The sequence below is a fragment of the Schistocerca serialis genome, chromosome 4, assembly GCF_023864345.2.
Source record: "Schistocerca serialis cubense isolate TAMUIC-IGC-003099 chromosome 4, iqSchSeri2.2, whole genome shotgun sequence".
NCBI classification, from domain to species: Eukaryota; Metazoa; Arthropoda; class Insecta; order Orthoptera; family Acrididae; genus Schistocerca; species Schistocerca serialis.
In genome coordinates, this window is record NC_064641.1 from 342,571,728 (window position 1) to 342,593,886 (window position 22,159).

Below are 22,159 nucleotides of genomic sequence, written 5' to 3' on the forward strand. Positions count from 1 at the left end.
TGTCCGTCTACTGTTTCTGTTTGAAATAAACACGCACCTAACCCAGTACATGAAGCATCTGAAGTTATGCAAAAATCTTTACTGAGGTCTGGATGGTGCAAGATTTCAGCACTTAACAAGCAATGCTTGATCGTGTCGAAATCATGTGCACACTGGTCAGTCCAAACCCACGGCGCATTCTTTTTTAGAAGCCCCAATAGATGTTCGCTGCTAAGCCATTGATTAGGCACGAACTTTCGGAAAAAGGATACAAGAACCACATATGCCTTTAATTGTCTTTTGTAGGCCGGATATGGACAATTTCTGATAGCCTCGAGTTTCGTACTATCCGGGAAGATTCCTTCTGAAGATACTATATGTCCTAGAAACTTTATCTCCGTCTTTCCAAACTTGGACTTCTTAAGGTTAACCGTAACACCTGCAAGTTCAAATTTGTGTAACACCAAGTTAATTAGTTTGATATGCTTGTCCCACGTTGGTGAAGCAGTCAATAAATCGTCCACATAGACAGTAACTTGCTCTAACAATCCGGGCCTAGGACAGTGTCAAGCGCATTAATTAAGACTCCGGCACTGACATTCAATCCGAATGGCAATACTCTGAATTGATAGGTTCTTCCTCTTGAGAGGCACCCACATGCCTTGCTCATACTGTGGCATCAAGCAATCAGGCCTGCAAGATGAGTGGTCTGCCATGCGAGTGGATTCGTTCTTATTTATCGAGTAACATGAAATCTAGTACTCACACTTAAGTTACAAGTTATGCTCCTATATGATTAATACGCAACGGAAACACGCATCTGACTATCAGTAATTTACAGAACTCTGACTGTACACTACGCACTGGCAATACCACATTTTCTTTCTTTTTTTTTATTTAACAGCTTTTGTCAACACGTGACAACCGCACTGAATATGAATGGCGCACACATTATAAATTCGGGACATTATGACAACATACAATTCGAAGGAAAAGTCCACCAATCTTTTTCTTTTCACTATCGTATTTATTCCGATAAATTCTCTAACCTAAACACACAAATTCTATAACCTACAACAATAACACCTGAGAAATTCCGCCCAGTGTGCATGGCTTTACATTGGTGAATCTCTATATTATGGTCTCGTAGTTATTTAACACTACAGTGCACTTTCTGGATAGGATGGTGGATCTTTTACTATTTCTCACACTTCGACTCTCACAATCATCATCACGAAACTATCCTCCAGACCGAGCGGTACAGAAAGAACAAGCATAACCCACTAATCTTTTGAAACTACCTTGCTACTCTCCCATTCAAACCACACATACCCAAATTACATGACATACATCACACTACAATATGAAATACAAAACACTAAATAGTCACAACACTATCACTTTCAGCTTTCCCACTTCAATTAATATTTATCCCAGTTTCACACGACACTGCCTCACTTCGTAATTCTACTTTCCTACCATGATCTCTGTAGATATATGCACGTCTTCCTGTGCAATGCAAGCCAAGTGTTGTTGCTGGATAGATGGCCGACTCACCTTGCTTCTCTCTCAGAGTTTGAATCTAGCGTCACTCGGAGTCATATCACGCAAAATATTATTAAGAACGTATTCATCACACACGCGAGTCCTCAACTGATACCATGGACAAGTACTTCTCTTTATCTTTTGTCTCATACACAGTTTGAGACTCACACAGTACTCACCACGTGGAAGTACTCGTCTCTAATTTCAAGTCCTGCACATGCCATTTCTTAAATATTTCAACTTATGGTACACACGCTATTTCTTAAATATTTCAACTTATTGTACACACGCTAGTAATTCAGCTTAACTTAAGCACACGGAAGTATTTCAACTTATTGCTACACGTGGTTTCATTGTGACCGTTGGTTACTTCCGAAGATTACTACAATCCCATTAATATTACCTGCGTGACATTTAACTCTCCCCACAAAAGTTCGTGAAATAGAGAAATTATTATTTCAAACTACTCTTAAATATTCCACATGAATACCATGTCTCCACTCTTTTGTCTTTACGGAACACAACAAAACAGGTCTTAACAGCACAAGATCCAGCGGCAGAGTGCTGAAACATGGCCGTTCTCAAGGTCCTTTCGCACCTCTGTCGAAGTGGGGGAGCACCTTGCTACTGTATTGGTCAGCCACATTTCAGGCGCTCAAAGCTCAGGTAAATTTCATTTCTTTTGTCCCACCAAAGGTCGCCAAAGGATCGTCTCAAAGATGATCATACATTCACATGCACTATCTGCGGTTAGCGGACGACCATACATTCATTCATTTCTCAGATCTCACCAAACTGGATGTAGGGATTTATTTTGTGGGAGTGCACATGTGATCAATTAAATAAATAAATTGACATTCTTTCCCACACTGGTATCTGGCTTCGCTGTATCTATTGAAATTGAGTTATTTTACAAGAAAAATGTGATGTTCTGACAAAAATAATGAATTATGTTGTACCTATTTTCAATGTCGGGCGGTACTGTACCCTTTCACCACCGGCTACCCATGCAGAAAAAAATGGCACGGTACTATCCTTGCAATGCGAGGGTAGTTCCGAACATTTTTTTAAGAAAACTCTATTAGAACAAACGTAGCAAGTCATCATAATAACCAGGAGGAGACCTTAGCCCCTGGTGGCCTCAAATAAACGACCAAATGCTGTTACTTTACCAAATTATTGACACAGTTGTTGCATTATTGTACTCTCCACAATCCGGAGTAACGTACACATACATATTTACAACAATCCAAATGACAAATAAAACATCACTTCATAGAAATAAAAAATAATGGTGAGATAAAAATTGGCTTAGTTACCGGGATCTCTGTTAGTTTTGGGAGTAATCCAAACTTCAATAATTCTAAAACAAATAAAAAAAAATACTAATTGTACTCGTGAAATTTTAAATAGCTCACCGTCAAAACACAGAACAAGTAATCTGACATTCATAAATTGCGTTGTAATAATCTTTAGATGGCAATTTTTAAATACAAAACAAAATCAACAAAAGAAAAAAATTGCGTACGCTAATTACACATAGAAGTCAGGCTCCATATCAATACACGCAATAAATAGTTAGCAATAAGTGCTTGAATCCACCAGTAGCTCTCGTATCTTACTCTACTGCTCATTTCTCTGTTGTCACACATTTAGACGACAAGAACTTGCATTTCGACTAGCCTTCATTACACTTTAATGTGAAATATCACCACTGTGACAATAAAATTAGTGGCTTCAGTCAACACACCAACAAGATCATTACTGTCCACAACATCAAAATCCCTCAATTAAATCCGATATTTGTTGTGCAATGCAAACTCTTCTCCCCTGTGACAACCTTACTGATCAATGCTACAAGAGCCGCTACGTTAGTATTACGCCACTGGCTAATAATTAAAGCATCATTGTACCAAATATTCTAATAAACATGCTACGTGAACTTGATAACACAGAACAAACAAAAAAACAAACACTAACTATTCTAAACACAAATGTTAATGAAATACAATTACACTTGCTGTCCCTTCAGGAATGAAACATATCAAAAAATTTACACAATTACAAGTGCAAATACATTATTCCCTATCTTGCAAGTCACACGGAATCATTTCATTCTGTGATTTTCTTGGGGTCTAAAAAGTTGCTGACAGGTTCCCTAGAAACACTGTCTCGGTGTCAAGGCTCTCCCATGGTTACCCAGACGAAAGTCTTTAAGTCACTCAAATCGGCATTTTGAACACGCACTGAACAGTAAACTGTATCTCACATTAAACACAAATGCCATAGTCACTTTCAGAGTACCATTCACACGAATCTGGTCGTCCAGAAATAGCCGTACAACTACTATTACCCACGGTTCTGTCCTTTCAGTTCATGGTGTAATTAAAAGTCGTAAGTTCCAACAAACAGCACTTATTCCTGCACCAATTCAAGAAATGTCTCCTACTACAGACGCAAAAGTCAATGTCTCACTCTAGTTTCTTGCGTTCATACAATAATTAGTCACCAAACGGCAACTGTCCTCTTTAAGGATACCAAGCGTCCCACATGCAATTCACATAGCACACTAAACCAGTCACTGCCAAAGGTTTATGGATCCCACCGTTCAGTGGTCAAGACAAAACAAAACAACAAAATCTTTTCCACCACTCACAACGTGGGAACACCAGTCCTTCACTTTCCACCTTATGGAGACATACGAGCAGTCATCTTGTTTCACGGCTCCACAGTACAGTACTAGTTAATAGTTGCTGGTAAAAAATGCCCGCCAGACTCTGCCGCGCGTCATTCATTCTGCCGTCGCTCCGCCGTTGAGCAGAAGAAACCACCCGCTGTTGCCTCCGCGGGGTACTTTCCCCAGTCGTAAGGGTGGCGGAACTTATGAATGGCCAGTGGTACATGCGTGTCGCCCCCGGCCGTTGACCTGCTGTAGCGGGCGCGTTGAGTGTACCCCAACCTGCAGTGGAGTGGGGAGTGCCGCGGCTTTGTCACCTCTTCCATGGCGACGTCAGCTTCGCCCCGCTGGCGGTATGGGCGTTACGACACCCAATCAGTCAGACCCTTCCGTGCATCTCGCAACAATACAGACAAAAGGATATTCTTACAGTATTTAAATACTCATTGATTACATGTATGATCTATTAGATACATTGGTAATAAAAGAATCTTTGTTCAAAAAAAAAACATAAAATCATACACCCTAGTTTTCTACACATACATCAACACTTATCCCTTTTCTATATACAGCCCACACTTGTGCTATTGATTGTACCTGTCGTCCCTCATACAAAACATGAAAGTATAAAAAAAAATAATAATAAACAATCTATACAGCTCATAATTACAATATCAAATAGTAGGCTACTCTAACATCCTATCACAGTGAAAATATTAGAAACTGTTTATTCAAAAACTACAATATACAGTGAACCTTTGTGCTTGTGACAGACTGAAATTAATACCCCTTGAAAGTGTTCTAACAAAAAAATAAGAAATAATCTCCACAGCTCACAATTACCTACCACATGTTGTTCAGTTGTAAACTACTTTAACATCCTAACACAATAAACATTTTAGAAACTGATGTCTCTAAATCAACAACGTACAATGCACCTTTGTGCAAATGCTTCACGGCTCCACAGTCCAGTACTAGTTAATTAGTATCTTTTTATATATTTTACCTTTTTATTATATATAACAACATTTCTAGGACATGTATGAACCATCCACATGATGTCAGATCCTGACCTGTCATCGAGGTTCATCCAAATCAAACAATACACAATAATGTTTTAGTTACCGATCGGTAGCATCCCCTTTACAGGAGTGTGCGCATTGATCACACTACTCTACGACTCTCACTCACCAGACATCACATTTTCCTTCTCATTCAATCCATTAATACACTAACAGAATAGGTCTAGAAGTCAGCTGACCTTAACACCACCACACTCACGACAACATACCATACCTTTGCTCACTTATACTCAACCACATAACACATGAAGCTGTTTCGGAGATAGCTTTCCAGTCTCCGAATTCGTCCTTTCACTCTGGCACCTCTCTCCATCGGCTTACCACTGCATTCACTTCACCGATTATTCATCCTTCTAAATATCAACTTAGAATTGCGACATTTCATCTAAGAACAAAAAATACAAAAATTATTCATCCTGCAAAATAACTGTACACATTCTTGGTACCGTTTTGATTAGTTATACTGGTACCAGGCTTCAACAACAACAACAACAACAAAAATTATTTTTTTCACATAGCAACTGTTATGGTAAGAATTAGATTTACACTTATATTATATCTGACGTCAGTATTCCACAACGTTCACCATCTGGATCTCTTACTCCCTTTATGTCCTTTCACGTTGTGCAGTTGTCCTCATCTCTTCATTCGTATTTCGGCTCTCCGTCCGTCCATTACTCCATCATTTCCTGGTCTTCCTTCGCCATTCGCATTTATCTCGATTGCAGCATACACCGGCCTCTCTGTAACATACATCTAAGACATCTCCACATTATTCAATTCTACTCACCTTTATTTACCACTGTTTCATCACGTCGAATCTCTCTTTATTAATCACACTGCTTCACGTCGCTTCTCTCCTTAAATATCACCTTTATCCACTACTATTTATCACGTCGCTTCTCTATCTACCATCTTTATCCACTCATTAATCATCACGTCGTTTCTGCTTGATCCTTATTCATATGACAAAAAATACGTACATACACCACTCTGTCGACCCCTGTTCATGACTCATTCGACCAGTCTATTCCGTCATACTTCCTGACATCCCGCCTGAAAATTGTTATGTTCGATTTGACCCTGCACAACGTTACACACCACAAATAAATACACTGACTATCTACCATAACTTGCCTACTTTCGATCTATCCTTAACTTTTCCATAATTTGATGTTAGAAATGTGATGAAGTCCACCAGATTGTTTTCCCTTGATCGTCTCAATCAGTACAGCAATTTCATGGACAATCCGCCTCACTCTGAATGGTCCACTATACACCGTAAAGAATTTGCTAGTTAGGAATCTGTGCTTCTTTGATAATCGATGAGTTTTTATTAGAACCTTGTCTCCTACTGCCAATTCGATCTTACAGATCTTTCCTTTCTGCTTCTCCTGCCTATCCTTAGCTGCTTTCATAATACGCTCTATCGCAACCTTGACAATTTCTGTGTGCCTCTGCTTTCCAGATCGCGCAAAATCTACCAGCTCCCTGATTCGATCTGGTGGTGGTTCATTCTTTAGTACCGTAATTGGTGATAAACCAGTTGCTCCATGTGGTACCTAATTGAGGATGTCCTGAAAATCTTTGACAAAAATACTCCAACTTCTGTGTTGCCTATGGCAATAGATCTTACACAGTTTTCCCAGTTCTTTTACCACTCTTTCACTGGGGTTACTTGCAGCATGGTACCGGGATATGGACACCGGTTTTATCCTTCTTCTCTTCAGTGTGGTTAGCCATTGTCTGGATCTATATTGTGGTCCATTGTCAGTATGAACTTTTCTACAGTTCCTACTTCTCGCAAAAAGTTTTTAACGATTGCTGCTGCTACTGTCCTTCCCGTCGCTCGTTTCAATGCGGTAAAAGTCACATACTTTGACACCAATTCCACTGCTACTAAAACATATCTATATCCTTGCACTGACTTAGGTAGCGGGCCAAACAAATCTGTTGCTCCGAATTCCCTCAATCTACCTGGCACTATCGGAAAAAGCGGTGCTTTGCATGAGATAGTTAACGATTTTGCCTTCTGGCACAATTTGCAACTACCCAGCACGTTCTTGATCCTCCTCTCCATACTAATGAAATAAACTGATTCCCTTAACTTCTTACAGCATTTCCTTGCCTCGTAATGCCCGTAACTTAGGTGTGTGTACCAGATCAACTTGTTGACTATTTCATTTGGTATACACAACACCCAGTCCTGTGTGTTCGGATTTCTACGGTAGAAAAGGACCCCGTTCTGAATTGTATAAAAGCGCGCTATATTGGCATCTAAGTTCGCTCTAACTCTGTCCTTAACCATTCTCCATGACGCGTCTTTATCCTGCTCTTTCGCGATATTTGTGAGTACCGCCCCTATGTATTTCTCGAACGGCACGCCCTGCATATACAATATGTCATATCTGTTCTCGTTTACCTCCTCATCAAAGCATTGACCATGACCTAGTGGGTTCCTTGACAACGCATCTGCCACTATATTCTGTGGCCCAGGAATATACATGACCGAAAACTGAAACTCCTGTAAACAGAGTGCCCACCTAGCGAGTCGTCTATGGTTAAGTTTGGCCAACAACAGAAACTGTAATGACTTGTGGTCAGTATAGATTTTAGTATGCCTTCCATACAAATAGTATCTAAACTTACTAAAACCCCACACTATTGGCAAAGCTTCAAGCTAAGTTACCGTGTAATTTCTCTCAGCTTTGCTAAGCACTCGGCTCGCAAATGCATTAGGTTGTTGTATTACTTCTCCTCCTTGCTCTTGCTCTTGGAACAATGTTCCCCCAAGTCCATTAGGTCTTGATGCCAGAGAAGAGGTGCCGATAGCAGTGCCTTCTTTAACGCCTCATACTCTTCCTGTGCGACAGGGTCCCAATTCCATACCGTTTTCTTTCCAGTCAGCTGACAGTCTGGGTGTCGCTGCACCCCCAATCTTAATGAACCTCCTGTAAAAATTGATTAATCCTAAATAATCCAGTAGCTGACGTTTTGTTCCTGGCACCGGAAAATCTCTGATTGCTTCGGGTTTGTCTGGATTTGGTCTTATTCCCTCTGGTGTCACAATGTGACCTAGAAACTCGATTTTTCGTCCAAATTCTGACTTTCCCAAATTCACGGTTACCCCATGTCTCTCCAATGCACCGAGCAATATGCGTAACGTTCTATTGTGGTCTTCCCAGTTTCTTTCGGCTATCAGGACATCATCCACGTACTGTGTTACCTTATCTTTTATTTCATTAGGAATGACAGTATTTAGAGCTCTGATAAATGCCGCGGATGATACATTTAACCCAAATGGTAGTTTCCGGAATTGATACGATTTCCCGTAGCACAAGAAAGCAGTGTATTTTCTGTACCCCCTATCTAGCTCCACCTGCCAGAAACTCATTCTCAAATTGAAACACGTATGTAACATAGCAGCGATGGCGAGGCATTGTAGCATCTGTGACCAGAGAGTATGCGCTTGACCGCGCGAGTGTTGCGAGCGGTTCTCAGTCTGTCAGTCGGTCGTTGCGAGTCTGTCAGTCAGTCGTTGCGAGTCTGTAGCTCTGTCCAGTTGAGGGCAGTAGTCTGTCAGTAGTCGTCGCGAGCAGTAGCTCTGTTCAGTGGCGTGCAGTACGCTAGTAGTCGTCATGCAGAGCGGTCGGTCAGTGGTAGCAGTCCAGTGGGATTGCGTGATGTGGTCTGGCGACATCACTGGTCAAGATGCTGAATGAGGTATACTGTTAATTAAGATAACCATCGGATAATGTAAAGTTTAATTATTGTAACTAATTTTCAACAAGTGCCCCCAATAATAACTTTGATTTCAAAAGCAATTTTACATAAAATTTTCATTTAATTGAAGTAACTATTTCGTTCCACTTCCCCTAAACAAAAGTTTCAGTTTTCAATTACATTACAAAAGAAAAAAAAAGGGAATATTATTATTTGCAATGCAGTTCCTCCAAGCGGTGCGCAACAACAAGAGCAGAAATTTGACTAGGTGTTCCAATGAGGTAAGAATTTAATTTTGATTTTTTGCACAGGGCCAAAGACCGATATTTCGGTTTAATTGAATCATTATTATCACTGAGATTTTCTTATCACTGAATGGACTTTAAATTTTTATGAAGAACTTATATTTGAGTCAGATTGCGAATTTCACATTTTGTTGTCTTTGTCGGTACATTTGATTGCAGGGAGGTTATCCTTGGGTCCCATTTATTATTATATTTTTATTTAAATATTTTTGTGGGGACGATATTGCTTCTTGGCTCCTTTTCTATTAAATATTGTCTTTTAAATTTTTGTGGGGAAGTTACACTTGGCGACACCCAGTCCAGGATCGAATTTCGTTGAGAATCTTTTGAGCGACAGTCAGATATCTGCTCTTATTTGCTTAGATATAATTAGGATTTGGCGCAACGCTTTTATTAACTTGTGACTTTCTTTCTACAGGTCAACGGCAATTCTTTGCTCTGTTGTATTTGTGTGTTACTTTTGCATTGTGCTTATTTGTTTTGTGAATAATTGTCACTATTGCAAAAATGCCGCGAAAGACTGTGAATAGTGTATCACGAGGTATTATGAATGAAATTACCGACGCAAACAACTCTACCGATAGGACATGTGACACGCAGTGTAATGATGACAATCCTGCGTTCACTAACAATCAGTGCATTCCAACCACTAGTGATGACTTTTACCTTGATAATGAACAAACGAACTCAATTGTCTCGTCTGTTAATTTGACGACAATTGATGACGCGGAGCGGTCTATAGTAATGAGCGCTGCCGAGCTTAACACACCCGATTTAGAAAATCTAAGTAATGTACAGACAAATTTGTCTAATGAAAATGAACAGGATACACAAGGTACGACGGATTTATTTAATTCCGAAATAGTGGCTGACAGTGTACGTTCGATTGACAAATCTTTTTGCAAATTACGGAATGACCAAATGGTCACACAGAACGTGACAATTGCATGTACTCCATCACAAAGCACTGAGAATGCAAATGCTACTTATGATTTGAATCAATTTATGGCAATAATGCTACAGTTTAAGAACGACATTACTGCAGATATCAAACAACAGAGTGAGAAAACAGACAACAATTTCAGACAACAGAGTGAAGATTTCAAACAACAATTTAGTGAACAGAACGAAAATTTTAAACAAGATAATGAAAAACTCAAACAACACTTAAATGAAAAACTTGACAATAATGCCGAAGATCTCAAACAACTTAGGGAACAGAACAGACAGCTTAGTGAACAAATTAGAGACGTTGCCGCGCAGTGCCATGACACTAAGGAACAGTTGCGCGTGGAAATTGAGGCTTGTTCTCAAAAAAATAGCGAAGAAATTAAGTCTGTTGCGCAAGAATTAAGGGAAATGCAGACAGCCGCCACAGAAACACTCAGAGACGAAATTAGCGGAGTCGCTAAACAATGATCTGAAAAAGCTACACAATTACGGGAAGAGTTTAAAGCTATGACGGTAGAACTTTCGCGCACAGTGGACGCAGAGATAGACGCGAAATTCGAACAGCAGAACACTCAGATGAACGAGCGCTTTAATCAGCACATACAAAACAGTGATACGCGTTTCCGCAAATTTATTCAAGATCAAAACAAACCAAAACGACAAGTCATGGAAACAATCACTGCACAAAGACAAGAAGACAAACGTAAAATGTTCGCGAAAGCGAAGACGTATGTAGACAATAATATTACTACAGTGTCCGACAAAATTAATACCATAGAACAATTGAACGCGGAATTACGGGATGAAATTTCTGACCTTAAATCAAAAACAGATACACACACAGTAAATATTCAAACAGTGACAGACAGATTCGAACAATTAGATCTAACACAGGATTGCGATGTCATCAAAGCTGATGTTAAAAAACAGAGCGAAACTACGCGTAAGTTGCAAAAACAGATTAATGCGTCCGATTCTAAAACCGATGATCAGGTTAAAATACTGAATGAAAAATGTGATGAATTGTCCAGTCGTATTGATGTTATCGAAATTACTAATGACAATAAATCAGATGATACTGCACCGGTTTCATTTAACCAAACACCTGAATTTCAAAATTGACAACAGGCAATTAATGAGATCGATTCGTCTAACAACACGTTACGTAGGAAGTTATCAAATTTACAACAAGAAGTAACAGAAATGAAAAACACTTCAGTTAATAATATACATCAGACGCCACGTTGCGAGCATTTGTCAGAGTCACGCAGCGTGTATAATGTGAACAATTTACAGAGAACGCAACTTGAAATCCGAAATGACACAGACGAACAGATTCACACACAAACCTGAACGTGTTATCAAACTGAGTGACGAGAACGTAGATTTCGAGCAATTTGCATTTGTAAGAAAATGTAAGGAATTTAATAATGACAGCGTACAGGTACACGATTTGCACTGTATACGACAATTTATCTTTGTACATTCACCGCTATTACCTGTAATGCAGAAACTAGCTTTGAACCAGAGGCGACAATTTGCTATTGTATTTTCATCAGCATTACGTATTATGCAGAAACTGGAATTAGCAAGAATAGAGCGATTTACTTTTGGAATTTTACCGCTATTGCTTGCAACGCAAAAGCTAAAATTTATTTGCAGTGCGTAAAAGACCTCAGGGGATTCATTACGCTTTAATGAATACGTGCCGTAGCGAGCATAGGGCCCCGAGCTGGAGTAGTGCTGTTTCATCTTTAGTTTTCTGCACTGCTGCCTTTTCTTCTACTATCCTTTATATCAATCAAAACTGCTCTTTAACTATTGCTCTATCTAGAATTAAGAAATATTGTACTGAAAACCCGATATGACAAATCTTTTAGCGAATGTGACAATTTTCAGCAGGCACTCCCGTAATGACAACTACCGCCGTAACTTTATTAACAGATAAAATCGTAATCATCAGTATGTACAAAATTTTCGGCAGTCGCAACCACATTTTTGTAACAATAGATGTTTTTCACCACAATAGCATGAAAGTCAACCGCTTAGCATACCTAACCAACAATGCAGTCTACAGGGTCAACCAAACTTTAATGTTTCGCCGCGTGCACGTATAGTCCCAGCTCCAACAAATGGTAACGCATGGCAGCAAAGAAATAACTACGTACAGACAACACTCTATTTCAACTCGTATCGCAATACACCGTATAGGAATGACTATCACGACAGACGTAAAAATAATGAGCACAATTCTCGGCGTACATTTAATAACAGTCGATCTTATGAGCAGCAACAACATCAGCAACAACAAATAATCATGAATGAAACAGACAATAGGTGTCATCCATAGCGTAACACGTCAGTAAGAAATAACAAAGCAGTTCATATAGTGGATATGCCACAATATTCTCCCGTAAATAACAGCACGTACGATAGAATTTGACCAGACACAGTACAGATTGCATATTCTAATAACACAAGCACTACCTTTGACACGCAAAATGTTATTCACGAAAATGTAATTACTTTTGACGATATCAGAGACACTCTCTTGCAGGAAAGACCAGTTATTCAGAAAACCATTTCACATCCTGTTATCGAAATTAAGATTGGTTCATCGAAATTCTCAGCAGTAATTGATTCCGGCTCACCTATATCAGTAATAAATGAGGAGACTTTTAACGAGTGTAACAAAGAGAATACTTCTCCGACATTACCTTTAGGCAAAACCAAAGTGAAGGGAGCAGTATCGAGTAAAGGTGTAGACGTCAAATTACAGATGCATTTATCATTTTGTATTGGAGGTCATACTTTCCACTCAAATTTTTGGATTGTTCCTTTATTGACAACAGACGTAATTTTAGGTACTAATTTTCTCGTACAACACGATGCAGTGGTTGATTTTCAGAATTCTTATTTAATGTTAAAGGATGAAAATGTGCAATTGGCTTTAGAATTTCAGCACTCTTTATCTGCGGAAGAACAAACAATTAACCGCACAGAGGTCATTTCCGCAACACGTAACATAGACTGTAATCCCACATTGTTCACGGATACGTACGTGCATAACTATAATACTCCAGACGAAGCTGACTACGACGTAATGCAATTGATTTCTGATAAGGTTAAAGAGAGCAATGCAACTACAGACGACGAACGAACGCAATTACACAAAATTCTTTTACAGCAAGCTCCAATTTTTGACAACATTCCTGGTACTATGTCCGGATTTATGTATGAATTTCAAGTGAAACAGCACGACACATTTAAAGCAAAGCATTATCCCATCCCATATATTCACAGAGAACAAGTTAAAAAGGAATTGCAGGATATGCTTGACCAAGGAATTATTGAACCAGCAGCTAGTCCGTACATAAACCCACTACATATTGTTAAGAAAAAAGATGGCTCACTTCGCCTCGTACTTGATTCACGTCACATTAATGACATTATTATTAATGAAACTGATCGACCACAGACATTAGAGGAACTTCTACAGAAATTTCACGGTACAGCTATTTACTCTACACTAGATTTGAAATCGGGATTTTGGCAAATTCAACTTCATCCGAATTGTAGAAAATATACAGCTTTTCTCTGTTTTGGCGACTGTTATCAATTTTGCAAATTACCGTTCGGCTTAACTATTTCTTCTGCAGCTTTTATTCGCGGTTTGAACACAATACTTCCGACAGAACTTAAGGACAGAATTACGACGTATGTAGACGATATTCTTATCGCAGAAGCTAACTGGTCTGAACACAATCTGATTCTTGAACAACTGTTACAAACTTTCCATGCACAAGGACTTACAGTTAATCTTAGTAAATCGCACTTTGGCAAAACTTCCATAAAATTTCTTGGACACGTAATTTCAGCAGAAGGCATTGCACCTGATCCGGAAAAACTTCAGGCTCTACGTGACATTACTGTTCCTACGACAAAGAAACAACTACGCAGTTTTTTGGGCTTAATTAACTTTTTTCGTAAATTTATTCATTATTCCGCTTTAGACACGCCTAGACTATGCCAATTAACAGGTAAAAACAGTATTTGGTCTTGGGATAAGCAAGCACATTCTGAATTTGTGAACCTGCAGCATGCTTTGTTGAATGCTCCACTTTTATCGCACCCCGATCTTACTAGAAATTTTTCCATTGCCACCGACAGTTCTAACACCGCTTTAGGCGTACATATTTTCCAGGAAATTGAAGAAGATGGTTCTACTATAATTAAAAACATCGCATTTGCAAGCCGCATTCTGTCACCTGCTGAACGAAATTATTCCGTTACAGAACTTGAAACATTATGTGTTGTATGGGCTTTTACGAGATTTAGGCACTTTCTTTATGGCAGACATACCACCGTCTACACAGACCACACAGCAATACAATTTTTGCTTTCAGCTAAATTCACTCACGACAGATTAAGCAGATGGAAACTTTATTTGCAAGAATTTAATTTTACGATTGTTCACATTCCCGGCACACAAAATGTAATAGCAGACGCACTATCGCGTTCTCTCGGCAACAATCAGCAAGACGTAGCAACCAACTTCTGCAAAACAAATTTCAGTGTCATGTACATTCAGCAAGTTGCATTTGAAAACTTTATTTCATCGTCATTACAGGACATAGCACAAGAGCAAAATAAAGACAATGTGTGGAAAGAAATTAAACACCTTTGGCAAGATAGGAAAAATGTTACGATTAGGAACCACTACACTGTACGCAATGACATTCTGTTTCGCCGCTCTCATCCTGACAGCAACAATTGGTTATTATGCATTCCTGACGAACTGGTTAACAAATTAATTTGGTACACTCATTTAAGTTACGCACATTACGGAGCACGAAAATGTTTTCTTATACTGAGACAGAACTCTTATTTTACTAACATGGAGAAACGTATACGACGAGTTTTAGCGTCTTGTAAAATTTGCCAGAAAGCTAAATCAGACACCACTTCACATATTCCTCCATTATATCCCATTATACCTGTTAAATTAAGACACATGGCCGCAGTAGATATTTTTGGTCCGATTCCGAGAACTAACAGAGGTTTTTGCTACATCTTTGTCGCTGTTGAGCTCACTTCAAAATTTGTTACTTTCACTCCGTTACGTAAAGCTACTGCTAAAACTGTTTCGAAAGCATTTGTAAAACATTTTCTATTTCATGTAGGGCATGTGATGAAAGTAATTTCCGACAATGGATCTCAATTTCGTAGTAGCGTATGGACACGCATGTTACGAGCTAGAAACATTTCTCCGATCTATATATCCAAGTACCACGCTTCTTCGAACTCCTGTGAAAGATTAATGAAAGAAATTGGTAAACTGTGTAGAGTATACTGCCACAGAAGACATATTGATTGGGATACACACATACTCTCATTCCAAGACGTAATTAATTCCATTCCAAATGAATCCACTATGCTATCTCCGTCTATTATACTGAAAAACGTTGAACCACCAAACAAAATTAAAGAATTAGTAAACTTCCCTAAATGTCGTCGACTAAGACACCACGAAATAATTGACATTGCGCTGAACAACATCAAACGTGCCGCAGAGCGCCGGAGAAGACAGCAAAAACAGGTTTGTACACGCCGAGACTTTCACGTTGGACAGAAAATATTAGTACGTACACATTATTTATCCAGTAAATTAAAAGGTAAGTGCAGTAAATTTGAACTTCTATACGCAGGTCCATATCGGATTCGCAGCATCCCTCACCCCAATGTTGTACACGTCGAAACTTTGAGAACTAGAAAATCGAAAGGCAACCACCATATCTCAAACATTAAACCGTTTATTGAATGAAGACACTTTATGATTCAACACACTATGATGTCATTTATTAATGCAATTATTTCACTTGACTAATTACTGATGATTATCGTATTTTTTCTTGGCAAGTGCCCAGCAAGGTAAGGTTAGCAGGTCGCTTTTCTTGTCGTTACACATCAGACCGTGCACATTTTCCATTTTTTTGTGTATATGATTGTATTCCAGTTTTGTTTATATGCATTGTGAAATAGTTAAGATATAACACACACCAGTTGACTTTGACATTTTTTTTTTTTTTGCCTTATGACATATCAACATCGTGACTGTTTTACATTTTGCTGCTGCATTGTATTATTCTGTGTACATTTTTGCATCTGAACACTGTCAATGTCTTTGACATATTACGTTTTCTGTCATGTTATGCTGTATGCTTAATTGTGTCACCATAAACCAGTCATTATTTAGTGGGTATATGATTTAAATGCAGGACATTAATCATTGTTCATCAATTTCAGAAAGAAATGATGCGTGTAAGAAATAAATTCAACAGAAATGGGAATTTCACCTACGGAATAAACGAAAGAAGATGCAATAACTTTATGAGGAAGAGTAAATGGATCAGGATTAACAAGCATTAACAAGAATATACTATACTCATCGTAGAATAGCAGTCTTAACTAATTATTTCTTTCAGAATACAAGGTGATTGATGCAGGCTGTCAGACTGAACTACACATATTAGTTTTAGTGATGAAATATGCTAGAGATAAGGAATAGTTATATAATGAGTAATGAAGTGATTTTTTGCAGATGATAATGAAAACTGATGAATAATGATGAAGGATATAGTATTATGAATAATGAAGTTTTTCTTTACAGGTGATGATAATAGTGAAGTTATGATAATATGGATAATGAAGTGATTGATAATGAAGTTTTTTTCTTTACAGATGAGGATAATGTTGGAGTTTTATATTTATGCTATGTAGTTATTTAAGTATTTGTTGCAGTTTGTTTTGACAGCAGGTGTTATATTGCATAGTAGGATGACGGAAAGTTTTGGAAAGGACAGCTATGGAACACATTTTATACACATTTCACTACTTGTTAATTCGAAGTTCACTACTTTTCAGCATAGTGTGCGTTTCTTCTTTCAGGTCAATAATCCATTTTGTATTTTTTCCAGGAGATGCTTGGCATGATACTTACTAAAACTGTTACTTATTATACCTGTTCTAGTACTTGCATTTTTTTTTACCCATTTGTGTCTATCATTTATATGTGTAATCACATATACTGCCTTGTTACATAACCTTGCTACAGCTGACTCATGACGAATGACGTTACCTATCCTCATTTGCAGCAATAGGTCAAAAGCAAAATGTGTTATGCCTCAGCAATTAATTATCGATCCCAACGCAATGCATTGCTAACAAAAAAATGTATTAACAGCCCCAAATAGTGATACCAGTTTGAGAAAATTCTGAATAATACTGATTAGCTCTGAATAGTATGACACTTGAGTAATGACTTCTTAATGAGACAACAAAAATACACATATATATAAAATAATGCTTAGTAACTGGCTAGTAATTGCCACTGTTATTGTAATGAGACTACTTATAATCCCCATGATTATTAATGCTATGACTATAATTAACTGATTTTTAATAACGACTTTGTAATGATCTGAATAATACTGAATGAGGAACAATGCTTTATACTATTCGATACCTGATGGCCACTGAGTGCCAATAATTAGTGTCACTTAATGAATTGTTATTAATTATGTCATTAATTAGCTCTTGTTTTCAATGTTCATACTTTGTAATTGGAAATGAATGTGACTGTTTAATAATGCTTTGTAATTAGAAGAAGGCTAATGATTCTTACTAGATTGGAATGACACATAATTAATTAACTATGCTATTGTTTCATAATGCTTTGTGATTAGGAAAAAGCTAATGATTATTACTATTGGAAGACAAATGATTAATTAATTATGCTATACTTTATAATTGGAAATGAATGTGACTGTTTAATAATGCTTTGTAATTAGGAAAAAGCTAATGATTATCACTATATTGAAATGACAAATGATTAATTAAATATGCCATACTTTGTAACTGGAAAAGAATGCGATTGTTTCATGATGCTTTGTAATTAGGAGAAGGTTAATGATTAATACTATATTGAAATGACAAATGATTAATTACCTATGCTATACTTTGTAACTGGAAAAGAATGCGATTATTTAATAATTCTTTGTAACTAGGAAAAGAAGATTACTGATTCTATGTAAAACAATTAATGAACATTTTTCTGTAATACTACATACATGGTACAGAAATGTTCAATAACTGGGCTATGAATGCCGCAAACTAATACTGTAATTGACAATATTATGTGACTTAATGTCCTTCACCTTATGAGCTAACTACCCTGAATTACTGCGATGTCCATTTGTCCTGTTTATCCTAGTGATCATGGAGCACTATATTTGGTTTTGCACTAATTCTACGTTGATGTGCCGTGTAAGAGCGTGGTGTTGACACGACATGCTGTCCACCACCGTGAGCGATGAAGACGTTATTATGGTCCCACTGTTTGGTGTACCTAATATACTGCCAAAATAAAAAAAAAAATGGAATATTACTAGGACAGTTCAGTGTCTTGGCTACGCTGATAAATTCTGAGGGGAAAAGAACTTCAAGTTGTGTCACTTGGTGTTGTACTTCTGTGGAAAGATATGGACTTTCAGAACAGCTGTGTGCAATCTAAAGTGCTACAACCATGATGCAATCCTTCCCTTTCCTATCCTAATTCTTGTCACATAGTGAAAATCATTTTTGCTAACATTATTTATGTTCATGGCTATACATTTTTTCAATTCGCTAAACTCCAGTGCGACTACACTTATGTCACTGGTCGACATGATTTTTTTTTTGCTATTATGTTTATTTATTGCCAAAATGCTAAAGAGATTTTTTTGATTTGTTCTGAAGTACAGTATATGTGCACTTTTGTCTTTTATATTGTATATACATTTTTTATTTTCTGAACTACAGTGCATGAGCACTTCTGTTAGGTGTTAATATGTTTTCTACTGAACTTCAGTGCCTGTACACTTTTCTCATTTTTCAATATGATTTCTACTATTCTGTATATTCAATACTTTAATGCGTATGCACTTATGTCATTTGTTACTAATTGTACATACATTTCATCAATTACTGATATGTTCTCAACTGCAGTGCATGTGCACTCATGTCACTTGTCACCATAATATTTTTTGCCAGTCTGTTTATTTGTTCTGAATATGCTAAAGAATTTTTTTTTTCAGTGCCTGTGCACTTTGTTATCTGTCAAATAATTTGTATATACATTTTTCTGATTTGCTACTATGTTTTGTACTCACATTTTGTCTTTGTCTGATATATTGTGTACTTAGTGCGTGTGCACAACATTTAAATATTCTGTAAGTTGTAGAATTTTGTTTATCAAAGAAAAATTTTGCCGCGCTTGGCAAGTCCAAATGACTCACCATCGCTGCCAAATTTTTGCCCCCCCAGTGGAGGGTTATGAAACACGTATGTAACATAGCAGCGATGGCGAGGCATTGTAGCATCTGTGACCAGAGAGTATGCGCTTGACCGCGCGAGTGTTGCGAGCGGTTCTCAGTCTGTCAGTCGGTCGTTGCGAGTCTGTCAGTCAGTCGTTGCGAGTCTGTCAGTCAGTCGTTGCGAGTCTGTAGCTCTGTCCAGTTGAGGGCAGTAGTCTGTCAGTAGTCGTCGCGAGCAGTAGCTCTGTTCAGTGGCGTGCAGTACGCTAGTAGTCGTCATGCAGAGTGGTCGGTCAGTGGTAGCAGTCCAGTGGGATTGCGTGATGTGGTCTGGCGACATCACTGGTCAAGATGCTGAATGAGGTATACTGTTAATTAAGATAATCATTGGATAATGTAAAGTTTAATTATTGTAACTAATTTTCAACAAGTGCCCCCAATAATAACTTTGATTTCAAAAGCAATTTTACATAAAATTTTCATTTAATTGAAGTAACTATTTCGTTCCACTTCCCCTAAACAAAAGTTTCAGTTTTCAATTAGATTACAAAAGAAAAAAAAAGGGAATATTATTATTTGCAATGCAGTTCCTCCAAGCGGTGCGCAACAACAAGAGCAGAAATTTGACTAGGTGTTCCAATGAGGTAAGAATTTAATTTTGATTTTTTGCACAGGGCCAAAGACCGATATTTCGGTTTAATTGAATCATTATTATCACTGAGATTTTCTTATCACTGAATGGACTTTAATTTTTTATGAAGAACTTATACTTGAGTCAGATCGCGATTCTCATTATTATTGTCATTAAATTTAATTGCTAGGGAAGTTACACTTGGCTCGCATTTCTATTAAGTATTGTCTTTTTCCTTTAAAAAAATTACGGTAGGGAGGTTACAAAATCAACTGAGCTGAGAACTCTGATCCCGTGGAACTTTTGTAGCAATTCGTCAAGTGTCAGCGGCCGATCTGTCTCTGGCTCTATTATCTTATTAATCCTTCTTGCATCCAAAACTAATCTAATTGACCCATCCTTGTTTTTAACACAAACTAAAGGGCTGTTGTACGGACTGGATGCTGGTTCGATAATCCCTTGTTGTAGCATGCTTTCGATCTCAGCTTCCACTCTTTCTTTGTACACAACAGGTATCGGGTACACTTGGGCCCTAAACTGTTTATGTGGCTTGACCTTGAATCTATACACAAAATTTTTTATTGTACCCGCAGCATGTTTAAATACCTTTCTATTCTTGTATAAAATTTTCTGCAATTCCCCGTAGACCGTGGTCCCTCGTAAATGCCAGATTTTCTCCCTGATCTCCTCCTCCAAACATGTATGAATTTCCTTCTTCTCTTGTTCTAACCCCGTATTCTGTGCCTGTCTACCGGACTTTACCGCCAGACATAATGCTAAGTGTGCGTTATCTTTAGCATATAAGCAATCGTCGAATCTTAATGTAATTTCCTCCGAATCTCGTTTCAACTCCGTCGAACCATTTCTCATGTTAACGACTGCTTTATATTGGTTCAAAAAATTAAAGCCTAATATCCCTTCAACAGTTAGAGATGACACAATCATGAACACTGTACTAAACCTCTTCGCCTGGCACACAAAGTCTACCTGCGCTTGTAACTTCACCTCAATTCCCTTTCCTGTAATTGCCCCTCTCACTGTTGTCCTTTGCAATGGCAACGTTGGCCATGGTTTTGTAAGACTACAACACTTAAACACATCTTCCCTCAAAACACTCATTACACTGCCTGTGTCGATGACACAAGGTACGATTATAATATTTATTTCTACGCTAATTATTGGGTGGACTTCACTCCCCACATCTCCTACCTCCTCTGACAGATTCTCCCTTAGTTTTCCGTAATCGATATACCTAATATTTACATCATTAATAGTCCTGGTTTGTACCTGTCTATCATGTAGTCACCTTCTTGTCCCTCCGTCACTGTGACAGTGATTGTCCTGTCGTGAACCCAATGACTGCCTATCCTCTCTTCGCCCATCATTTTCATTTTCCCTTCTTCTTCCATCTCTGTCCCATCTTCTATTTTCCCGGTTTGCTGCTCGATATCCCCATGAATTCTGCCCCCTATTTCCTCGCCATCTCCCATTTCCGTCATTCCTCTGATTCCATGCTCTCCTGTCATTCTGATAGTTTCTGCTGTTCCTGTCCTCGACTCTGTCTGACCTATGAGTCGTATCACCGTTCACAATATTGCTCTCATTACCCAGTTCCTGTAACAAGTGCTGAAATGACGCAGAATCGTCTAAGCTTCTGCCTGCTGTCACTATATCTCTGCGCAATCTCACTGGCAACTTCGTTATACAGATTCTAATGAGCTCCCTAGTTTCGTATGGCACATCCAAATACCTATTTCGTCTCAGCATTTCCTGATAGCACGACACTGGATCTCTTATACCACCTTCGTTACAATTTGGCATCATCAATATGCTTTGCTTAACCTGGTCCTGCTTCCCTTTCGACCAGAATTCATTTAAAAACTTGTCACAAAATATCTTGTAGCTACTACAGT